General features: G+C 38.7%; 1 long non-coding RNA gene across 2 annotated transcripts; it reads right to left on the bottom strand.

Moving 5' to 3' along the window:
- Nucleotides 1–1017: 1017 nt before the first annotated feature.
- Nucleotides 1018–9679, bottom strand: LOC140975921 (uncharacterized). Of its 2 annotated transcripts, none has more exons than XR_012175071.1 (4): nt 9425–9679; nt 2279–2302; nt 1827–1883; nt 1018–1276 (listed from the first exon to the last, which is right to left on the bottom strand). It is a non-coding gene; the product is annotated as an uncharacterized lncRNA (long non-coding RNA). The 2 variants fall into 2 exon arrangements; XR_012175070.1 differs by lacking the exon at nt 9425–9679 and adding an exon at nt 2396–2576.
- Nucleotides 9680–11271: the final 1592 nt, after the last annotated feature.

The raw sequence follows: 11271 nt of genomic DNA, 5'->3' as shown, positions 1-11271 counted from the left end.
ATACGTGCATAAAAATTTCTTAAAACGTAAGCGGTCAACGGGTTGAGCCTCCACGCAGTCCGAGCCAACTCACGGATTCCCAATTTTTTTCTCCTCGTACTCGTCCTCACCTGTATCGATCAAGTCTAGTGAGTCTAAAAACTCAACATGTATAAACTTAGAATAACAAGTAATACATAATAAAACCATATGCAGTTTAAAAAAGGACGTACATATTTGAACATGAACGTACTTACATAAACATAGACGTGCCATCATATCGTAAAACTTTACATAAACATACTTGCATCGTACATACTTGGACATACATAAAAAAAATCATTTTGCGTAGAGATATGTGTCAAAGCAAGTGACCCGTAACATATAGCGCCTGATCAGACTAAACCACAGTACTGGGCTGGCAGAGATGTCCACTACCACTTACAAAAAATCCCCGGTCATACTTTACCTGGTGGATTGGTCCCTGGTCATACTTTACAGATTTCCAATCCTGATCAAACTCGGTCATACTTTATCGGGATGGAGAGGTCCTCGGCCATGTTCACCGACTTCCAAATCCGTTCATAATTGGTCACAAGACATTTATCATACCTCAAAAACATAAAATAATTTCCTTTTGCATGTCGAACATACTTAAAAACGTCGAGGGCTTCGAGAATGCATTTTCATTAAATTGCAGTTTGAGCAGTCCTCAAAAACAATCATAACTCACTCATTTCGTATCCAAAAATTACGAATTTACTGTCAAATCGAAGGTATAAAAAATTTCTACGTTTTATATGTTGAAAGTTTTTTCAGACAATCGACCGAAAAGTCTCAGTATTTGAAATGACAGCAAATGTGGGGGCCCGTGCTCCTGATTAATATTTAATGACCAAACAACCAGGATATCTTAATGTAAACAGCGAAAGCGATTAAAATTTTTCATTTTGGGCCTACCGAAATTTCGACATGACCTATTCGTAAATAGGATATCCCAAAAAAAATCAAAACACAACAATAACTTTATACGCTCGAAATAAAGTCATAACATCAATTCACAACCTATAGCCGCACTGGCCAGGACTAAACACATGCAAAGCCGGCAAGGCTCGATCACACAACCATCAATTCAAAACATCGTAAAAATAACAGTACAGCTACACAGGGCATCTCCCCGGTAAATGTATGACTCCATAATATAGTATATATATATCTGGGAACTCTCAACCATGACTCGACGACTGGGCACCACTACCTGACGCTTCACCAGACGCGTCAAATCCTCCTGGATAACCTGCTATGGCATCAAAAACAACCACAGCATAAAAAAAAACGAGGGGTCGGGCCCCAGTACGACGAATCAGTAATATTACGACAAATATAACAGACATGAAATGAAATCAAGTAAAATGCAATGTAATGCAATGCGTGAAAGGTAACAACCGATAACGGATACCAAACGGAGTCCAAATGAATCGCATCAACAACAGTAACAGTGGCCACCCGTGCCAGGAACGTAGCAACGCAACATCAAGTCGCCACTCATCCATGCAGGTAGCATCGAGGGTACGGGAGCTACCCGCTCAGCCCTCATGCAAGTCATCAGGAGTGCTAATCCTACCCACCCGCTCCATCGATGATGCAACAACTCGATAGATTAGTTATAATAGCAATCAATGGAGTCAAGGCTCGAAATACTATGCACTGATAGTATCAACACCAATAAATGCATGAATGCAATCAAGTAGTCACAGAAGCATATAAGGCACGCCACAACTCATTACAAAGTACTTAACGTCATTTCACATCATACAGACGTCGTGATGAAAACAGTTCGTACGTACCTCAACTGACTTTAATTTACCACAAAATATCTTAAATATTTCCCGAAAACTCCAATCCTGTGGCAAAATTATTTATTGCACATCAATTCCTATCTTGGTTAAATAATCAAGGAATTTATCGAAAGAAATTCCAAAATCCACTAATTTAGCCTAAAATTCCAAAAATCTATAATTTAGGCTTTAAAATTCCTAAAACTCATCCAAGTCAAATCTCGTGATTTATTTAGCTTCAATCTCTCAATACCGGACAACTTGAAATTTCGAAACTTCAATCGTACCGAATCTGAAATTTTCGATATTTTCTAAGAATTTCCAAAATTTCAATTTTCTATCTCTAACGCCATAAACACATCCCAATAGCAATTTAACATTTCAAAAATCATAAATTCCCAAATAATTAAATCTGAATTTTTGAATTTAATCCAAATAAATTCCGAAAATCCGTTAGATACCTCTAATTAGCTCCGATATAGCACCTACAATCAATAATACAATACATATTAATTATTGGAGCTCAAATAAATCAAAATACCCAAAATTCAAAACCCTAAAATCTGAAATTTTTTTACCTCGAACACTTCAAGTTTCGAATACAACTACAGAATTAGTTGTATAAGCTCGAAAGAACACGAAATCAAGGCAAAAGAGAAAAATTCGAACGAGCCAAGGTTCACGGGTTCGAACGAGATCGCGATAAAACCTTGCAAAAGAGGTATCAATGGATAGCTCTCGTCACGGGCTTTTCGAATATATATTTACTTGAATTTTTCGGCGACCGGTGCAGCCAGAATCGAAGGAAGAAGATTTGAAATTGAAGAAGAAAAGAAAACAGAGCTCGGCCGATGTAACTTACGGGAGAGAAGCTTCTGTTTCTTCTTTCTTTTCTTTTCTATTATTATTATTTTATTTTATTTTTTAATTTTTAACTTACTCCACATGGGCTGGGCTTTAGGGACAATTTGGGCTAGGCTCTCACATTCTCCCCTACTAATAAAAGATTTCATCCTCGAATCTAACGTACACAACATTTATACAAAAGTGGTTTATAAATATTTACCAATGATAGTACTTAGGGAATTCAGAGTACATGGAGAAATCTATTACATTTTCAAACAAACGAGGCCATTCCTGACGCATTTTAGACTCTAACTCCCATGTAGCTTCTTCTCGCCCATGTCTACTCCACTGCACCAGAACCAGTGGAATCGTCTTGTTCCTCAGTTTCTTCTCTTTGCGATCAAGAATTTGCACTGGATGCTCAACATAGCTAAGGAAACTATCTAACTCCACTTCATCAGTCCTCAAGACATGAGAAAGATCCGGCTCGTACTTTCGTAACATAGATACATGAAACACATCATGTATCGCAGACAAATTCTGCGGTAAGTCCAAACGATTAGCCAAAGTGCCAATCTTCTCAACAATCGTATACGGACCAATATAACGTGGAGCTAGCTTCCCTTTACGCCCAAATCACATAGTACCACGAAATGGTGATACCTTCAAGAAAACCTGATCGCCAACCTGAATTTCTAAAGGTCTACGCCTTTTATTAGCATAACTTGCTTGACGATCCTGAGCTGCTTTCATTCTTTTCCTGATCATTTCAACCTTCTCTTTCATTTCTTGAATAAATTCTGGAATTGACATATGTCGTTCTCCTACATCTTCCCAGCATATCGTAGATCTACACTTTCTACCGTACAAGGCTTCAAATGGTGCCATTCCGATGGTTGCTTGGAAGCTGTTATTGTAAGAGAATTCAACAAGTGACAATGATTCCTGCCAACCACCCCTAAAATCCATCACGACTGCTCGCAACATATCCTCGAGTGTCTGAATGGTCCTCTCTGACTGACCATCTGTCTGTGGGTGATATGCAGTGCTCATTGCCAACTTTGAACCCAATGCTGATTGCAAACTGCCCCAAAACTTCGAAGCAAACCTGGGATCACGATCTGATACTATGGTTACTGGCACACCATGCAATCTTACTATATGATCAATATACATTTTTGCCATTTTCTTATAAGTACAAGTACGATCATAAGGAATAAAATGAGCTGATTTGGATAATCTATCAACAATCACCCAAATCGCATCACAACCACGATTTGAACGAGGCAGGTGTGTCACAAAATCCATAGCAATGTGCTCCCAATTCCACTGTGGCACTTCCAGACTATGTAACATACCACCAGGTCTCATTCTCTCAGCTTTAACCTGTTGGCACGTTAAACATTTAGCTACAAATTCAGAAATCTCTTTCTTCATGCCTTCCCACCAATAATGAGATTTCAAGATATGATACATCTTCCTGACTCCTGGATGAAAACTGTGTCGACTACAATGAGCTTCTCGAAGTATAGATTCTTTCAAATCTATCAAATTCGGAACCACAACTCTACCATTATAGCGCAGACATCCATCTGAAGCAACACTGAACTTGTCTGATTGACTTGTCATAGTCAATTCCTTCCATTTATGAATATGCGGATCAGTTCTCTGTGCTGCTTTGATTTTAGAAACAATTTGTGGTTCAACTTGAATAGATGAAACTATAAAATAGTCGCCCTTAGACCAATAAGTCCATCCTAAAGTTCCCAAATGCTCATGAACTTTTGAAATAGTCAAAGATGTCAACATTTTAGGCTGAACTTTTCTACTCAGAGCATCTGCAACTTGATTCATCGTCCCTGGTTGGTACTGAATATCACAATCAAAGTCTTTAAGTAATTCCAACCATCGATGCTGTCTCATATTCAAGTCGGACTGTGTGAAAAGATACTTCAGACTCTTGTGATCAGAATAAATCACAAATTGCTCACCATACAGATAATGACGCCATATTTTTAATGCAAACACAATGGCAGCTAACTCCAAATCATGAACTGGATATCGAGTCTCATGTGGCTTCAACTGACGAGATGCATATGCAATCACTCGCCCATTTTGCATCAAAACACAACCCAGTCCATTCAGAGAAGCATCTGTACAGACAACAAATCCACCTGAGCCTGAAGGCAAAGCTAGCATTGGAGCTGTGGTCAACTTTTCTTTCAAAGTCCGGAAGCTAGACTCACATTCTGCAGTCCATACAAAACGTCGATCTTTTTGTGTCAACTGGGTCATCGGCCTAGCTATTTTAGAAAATCCCTCAATAAAACACCTATAATACCCAGCTAATCCCAAAAAGCTTCGAATTTCAGACACATTTGTTGGTTTAGGCCAGTTGATAACAGCTTCAACTTTACTAGGATCAACAGATACTCCTTGTGCAGATATAACATGGCCTAAAAATAAAACTCTGTCCAACCAGAACTCACACTTAGAAAATTTGGCATACAATTGTGCTTCTCTGAGTGTCTGAAGGACTAGTGCCAAATGTTCTTTGTGCTCTGTTTTTGACTTAGAATAAATCAAGATATCATCAATAAATACAATAACGAATCTATCGATGAATTCTCGAAATACACGGTTCATTAAATCCATAAACACTGCGGGTGCATTAGTCAAACCGAAAGGCACAACTAAGAATTCATAATGCCCATATCGTGTCCGAAATGCTGTCTTAGGAACATCTTCCTCTCGGACTCTAAGCTGATGATATCCGGAACGAAGATCAATCTTAGAATACACAGAAGTACCCTGCAACTGATCAAACAAGTCATCAATACGCGGCAGAGGATATTTATTCTTCACAGTAGCCCGATTCAACTGCCGATAATCGATGCACATTCTCATCGTTCCGTCTTTCTTCTTTACGAACAATACTGGAGCTCCCCAGGGCGACATACTTGGTCTGATGTAGCCTTTCTCCAGTAAATCTTGTAGCTGTTCCTTGAGTTCTTTCAACTCTGTTGGAGCTAAACGATATGGTGCTCTAGAAATAGGATTCGTCCCTGGCATCAATTCAATGCTAAGATCTATTTTCCTTTGAGGTGGAAAACCTGGAATCTCATCAGGAAATACATCTGGAAAATCCTTGACAACGGGAATGTCTGAAACTTTCAATCGTTCTTCCCGTGTTGCATCAAGAGCATAAATCAAAAATCCTTCATTGCCGATTGACAACAACCGGAACATTTCCATTGCAGATACTAATGGAATTCGAGACTGTGAATCATAACCATAAAAATTCCATTTGCTGCCATAATACGGTCTAAATCTGACAACTCCATGGAAACAATCCACAGTGGCTCGATAATTTGTCAACACATCCATTCCCAGAATACATTCAAAATCAGTCATGGCTAATTTGATTAGATTTGTTATCGTAATATTACCCTCAAATCTAAGCACACAGTTCAAAACTATCTCACGGGACATCAAATATACACCGACAGGAGTAGCAACTGACACAGTATCCAACAAAGGAATAGTAGCAATCTCATGCTCATCAACAAATGCAGCAGATAAAAATGAATGAGATGCTCCTGTGTCTATCAATATGCGTGCAGGATAGTCAAAAACATAACAAATACCTGCAATCACTCCTCCTGGTGCATCCTGAGCCTGGTCCTGAGTCAAAGCATGGACTTGGGCTTGATGTGGCCCTGGAAATGGCTGCTGAATAGGACCTCTGGGAGGTGGGTAATTAGATTGCTGAAATGAGTGGGTAGGAACATATGGTCTAAAGACTGGTCCACGGGGAACTTGACCAAACGGTTGTGGCTGGAACTGCTGTCTCCCTGCATTAGGACATACCCTGGCGTAATGTCCAACCTGACCACAATTATGACAAGTCCCCTGAACTCCTACACATTGGGAACTGAAATGTCGACCACCACATCGGTCACAATGCACAGTGCTAGACGACCCAACAGAACCTCCCCCTCGTGCACTGCCTGAACTGGAGGAGCTGGATTGAGACTTCTTCTTGAATTGCTTTCCTTTTGCCTTGTACCTCTGCTGTTTGGGTTGTTGGTATGACTGTACAGGCTGATATGGAGGTAAATCCACTGGCATTAACATAATACTCCCAGATCCCTGAGAAACAGATGATGGACCTGGCTGTGGGTCTCCTCTGAGCAAACTTGCTTCAATTTTCTTCGCCTTTTCAACTGCTTGAATATACGTATTAGGCGATCTAGTCATTACCAAAGTATGAACAGTCCGCTGCAACCCGTGCAGAAAACGTGATAGTTTAGCCTGATCATTCCTAGCAACATGTGGAACATAGGGCAAAAGAGCAGAAAACTGTGAAGCATATTCCACCACTGATTTATTGCCCTGCACCAGCTGGTTGAACTCTTCTTCTTTAGCAGCATAATATGATGGTGGTGCATATTCTTGTGTAAAGTGAGCACGAAAAGCATCCCAAGTAATAATGTCACCAGAGTCCTTCATTGCTTTCTTTGTGGCTTCCCACCAGAGATGTGCTCGGTCTTTAAGTTGGTAGATAGCAAGCTTCAATCTAATATCTTGGGAATATTCCAACAAATTAAATAGATGATTTATACTTTTCAGCCAGCCTGCTGCTTTTTCTCCGCTCTCATTTCCAAAGAATTTTTGAGGACGTAATTCCTGGAACTGAGAAATTATTAGCTGCATTCTTCCAACTTTATGTGTCAGCTGTTCCACTTCTTGCTCAATCGCTACTTGTCTAGCTCCAGGTCTTTCAGGTCGAGGAGGTTCTTGGTTCACTTCTTCTTCAACATTTTGAGCGACTTGTCCTCGAGGTCGACCACGTCTACCTCTAATGATATCTGCAAGTCCGCGAACATTTTGCGCCTCAGATTCTTGCGCTATTTCTTTTCTTTTTCTACCTCTTCCCCCAGGTGCCATTCTACAAGACACGAGTATTAAATCCACAGGCAGATAACAGGTAAAAGAAAGTTATAGGCAAGTTCTAAAATACATTTCATGCCTAATCAGCTAGTAATTCTAACGCAGGTAAATTCAAGCAAATCACACCAAATAATTCAAATAAGAGCACATAGTCAAACACATGCACAATCATGTTATTTGTGTCTAGACTCAAGTGCCCTAGACTCTAATTCGAGCATATCCCAGTTACGCTCTGATACCAACTGTGGGGGCCCGTGCTCCTGATTAATATTGAATGACCAAACAACCAGAATATCTTAATGTAAACAGCGAAAGCGATTAAAATTTTTCATTTTGGGCCTACGGAAATTTCGGCATGACCTAATCGTAAATAGGACATCCCAAAAAAAATCAAAACACAACAATAACTTTATACGCTCGAAATAAAGTCATAACATCAATTCACAACCTATAGCCGCACGGGCCAGGACTAAACACATGCAGAGCCGGCAAGGCTCGATCACACAACCATCAATTCAAAACATCGTAAAAATAACAGTACAGCTAAACAGGGCATCTCCCCGGTAAATGTATGACTCCATAATATAGTATATATATATCTGGGAACTCTCAACCATGACTCGACGACTGGGCACCACTACCTGATGCTCCACCAGACGCGTCAAATCCTCCTGGATAACCTGCTATGGCATCAAAAATAACCACAGCATAAAAAGAAACGAGGGGTCGGGCCCCAGTACGACGAACCAGTAATATTACGACAAATATAACTGGCATGAAATGAAATCAAGTAAAATGCGATGCAATGCAATGTAATGCAATGCGTGAAAGGTAACAACCGATAACAGATACCAAACGGAGTCCAAATGAATCGCATCAACAACAGTAACAGTGGCCACCCGTGCCAGGAACGTAGCAACGCAACATCAAGTCGCCACTCATCCATGCACGTAGCATCGAGGGTACGGGAGCTACCCGCTCAGCCCTCATGCAAGTCATCAGGAGTGCTAATCCTACCCACCCGCTCCATCGATGAAGCAACAACTCGATAGATCAGTAATAATAGCAATCAACGGAGTCAAGGCTCGAAATGCTATGCACTGATGTATCAACACCAATAAATGCATGAATGCAATCACGTAGTCACAGAAGCATATAAGGCACGCCACAACTCATTACAAAGTACTTAACGTCTTTTCACATCATATAGACGTCGTAATGAAAACAGTTCGTACGTACCTCAACTGACTTTAATTTATCACAAAATATCTTAAATATTTCCCGAAAACTCCAATCCTGTGGCAAAATTATTTATTGCACATCAATTCCTATCTTGGTTAAATAATCAAGGAATTTATTGAAAGAAATTCCAAAATCCCTTAATTTAGCCTAAAATTCCAAAAATCTATAATTTAGGCTTTAAAATTCCTAAAACTCATCGCAAGTCAAATCTAGTGATTTATTTAACTTCAATATCTCAATACCGGACAACTTGAAATTTCGAAACTTCAATCGTACCGAATCTGAAATTTTCGATATTTTCTAAGAATTTCCAAAATTTCCATTTTCTGTCTCTAACGCCATAAACACATCCCAATAACAATTTAACATTTCAAAAATCATAAATTCCCAAATAATTAAATCTGAATTTTCGAATTTAATCCAAATAAATTCCGAAAATCCGTTAGATACCTCTAATTAGCTCCGATATAGCACCTACAATCAATAATACCATACATATTAAATATTGGAGCTCAAATAAATCAAAATACCCAAAATTCAAAACCCTAAAATCTGAATTTTTTTACCTCAAACACTTCAAGTTTCGAATACAACTACAGAATTAATTGTATAAGCTCGAAAGAACACGAAATCAAGGCAAAAGAGAAAAATTCGAACGAGCCAAGGTTCACGGGTTCGAACGAGATCGCGATAAAACCTTGCAAAAGAGGTATCAATGGATAGCTCTCGTCACGGGCTTTCCGAATATATATTTACTTTAATTTTTCGGCGACCGGTGCAGCCACAATCGAAGGAAGAAGATTTGAAATTGAAGAAGAAAAGAAAACAGAGCTCGGCCGATGTAACTTACGGGAGAGAAGCTTCTGTTTCTTCTTTCTTTTCTTTTCTATTATTATTATTTTATTTTTTTTTATTTTTAACTTACTCCACATGGGCTGGGCTTTAGGGACAATTTGGGCTGGGCTCTCACATTAACGGTTGTGCGTTCTAAAAAAATTTCTTTCCTTGAGCAGTCACACGAAAAAGACCATATCTCACTCGTTTATTGTCCAAAAATTACGAATTTACTGTCAAATCGAAGGTATCAAAACGTTCTACGTTTTATATTTTGAAAGTTTTTCCAAAACGTTGACCTAAATTTCACAGTACTCGAAATGACAGCAGACTTGTTTTTGAGATCTAAAATTTTGATCCAAAATCGTTTCAAATATTTTTTCTCAAACTTTTGCATAACGTAGACTTGTTTTTCATACAATATACATCCAAATAATTACTATGACATGATCGATGCAAAAACAAAAGAATATACATGACTTTGGTTAATATACTCACGAAACGATGATACCGAAGTGGAGCGATGCGATGGTTGATCCGGGACGAATTGTGCCACTTTTCTTACAACAAAACCAGCGTGAATCTCAGAAAATCTTAGGGGATGGAGTGATATGGGGGCTGCTGAAAAGGAGTTCTCAAGAACCCTATAATTTCTATTCTCAAAAAAATGAAAATGAACGTGAAGTAATAGGTGTGTGTATATGCATGTACTTGTGTGTGAGTAAGTGTAACGTGTGTGTGAGTTAGTGGGGTGGGAAATTAAGGGGTTTAATTAGGACTAATTGTTTTAATTAAAATAACAAATAACTATTTAACATGCTAATTAAAAAGTTAATTGAATACTAACTCGTTACTAACTCCATAATTAAAATAAAATACACAATTGACCACTTTAAAAGTTTTAAAATATTAAAATCACCTGATAAATAAATTAGGCTTTAAAATTCTAAAACTAATTAAATCATTTAAAATGCCACTTTCTTGACTTAAAATAAAATACCACATTTTATAATCGCCCAAAATTGTCGCCGGTCTCTTTTCCTGGATCCTGCATCGAATAATCGCCTGAATCATAAAACTCAAGAAAACATCTTAACGTGCATCAAATAAACATAAAATAATTTAAAATAATGAAAATCATTAATCATGCATTGCAAAAAAATCATTTTAAATTTAAATAAATAATTTAATTTTACTGATTTTGGACTCTATAATTCCTCCCCCACTTAAATAAATTTCGTCCTCGAAATAAAATCTTATCAAACAACTCTGTGTAGCAGCTTCTCATGTCTGCTTCGGCCTCCCAAGTGGCCTCCTCCACTGATTGATTCAGCCACAGAACTTTGACCAACTTCGTCACCTTGTTCAGAAGCCTCCGCTCTTGTTTGTCTTTAATTTAGACAGGTCTTTCCTCATACAACAGATCTGGAGCCAACTGCAACGGCTCAAAACTCGACATGCGAAGGATTGGCCATGTACTTCCTCAGCATCGAAACGTGGAATACATTGTGCACTCCAGACAGATTCGGCGGTAGGGCTACACGATAAGAAAGTGTCCCAACTCTGTCAAGAATTTCGA

Source organism: Primulina huaijiensis, chromosome 4 (assembly GCF_012295235.1).
Source record: "Primulina huaijiensis isolate GDHJ02 chromosome 4, ASM1229523v2, whole genome shotgun sequence".
In the NCBI taxonomy this organism is placed as follows: domain Eukaryota; kingdom Viridiplantae; phylum Streptophyta; class Magnoliopsida; order Lamiales; family Gesneriaceae; genus Primulina; species Primulina huaijiensis.
The sequence above is the reverse complement of the archived record's forward strand: the minus strand, read 5'-3'. Positions and strand labels throughout refer to the sequence as shown.